Raw genomic sequence first — 946 nt, 5'->3', positions numbered from 1 at the left:
TGAAAGGTGGAGAGCTGGCAGAAACGTTAGCATGGCGGGCGAAATGCTTAGCAGTATTTTGTCTGTCTTTACATTCTGAGTTCAAATTCCACCGAGGTCAACTTTGCCTTTCATCCTTTCAAGGTCGATAAATATCAGTTGCGTACTGGGTCAATCTAATTGACTGGCCCCCTCCCCCAAAATTTCGGGCCTTGTGCCTAGAGTGGAAAAGAATATTTGTCTGTTAATCGGAACTTCTCATAGAAAAAGTCTTTGTCCCTTTTTCTTTTTCCTGTGGCAGGAGCCAGGATTTGAACATGGAACATATAAAGATGTAACAGATACCAAAAGGCACACCATCTGATGCACTGATAATTCTACCCATCTACCACTCTCAGCTAGTTATTTATTTACCACCAGAAGAGAAGCAAAGTTGACCTGGGTAGGTTTTGAATTCAGGGTACAAAGATTCAGAACAACTGCTGCAAACCATTCAATCCGGTGCTCTAATGACCCAAGCCAATTCGTAATACATCAAACGAGCAATAACATCTCCAACACAAACAATATAACATCATTTCAACAATGGTGACATTGTGTTAGTTTATAAATTGCTCCATTTAATCTGGCTGACAAAACAGGTTCCTCTCCTACTTCACAGTTGAGTGATTATCAATAAAAATTACGTCCAGCTGTAAAAATAACTCTTCTGCTCATACAAGTGAGCGAAATCAGGGGAAAACAAAAATCAATAGAGTAATCAGAACATAGATTATGCTTAATATCTATATTTATATTTCTGCCTTCGTTTTTTTTTCTGATTAAGAATTATTTAACGTTGAAGATTTTGTTAGACTCAGTCTGCCTTCTGTTAAATACTTGACATAACTTCTGTAGCAGTGGACCAACCAAAGCCTTGTGAGTAGATTTAGTAGCTAGAAACTAAAGGAAGCTTGTCATACATATA

The sequence above is a fragment of the Octopus bimaculoides genome, chromosome 24, assembly GCF_001194135.2.
Source record: "Octopus bimaculoides isolate UCB-OBI-ISO-001 chromosome 24, ASM119413v2, whole genome shotgun sequence".
NCBI classification, from domain to species: domain Eukaryota; kingdom Metazoa; phylum Mollusca; class Cephalopoda; order Octopoda; family Octopodidae; genus Octopus; species Octopus bimaculoides.
This window is presented reverse-complemented; position numbering follows the sequence as displayed.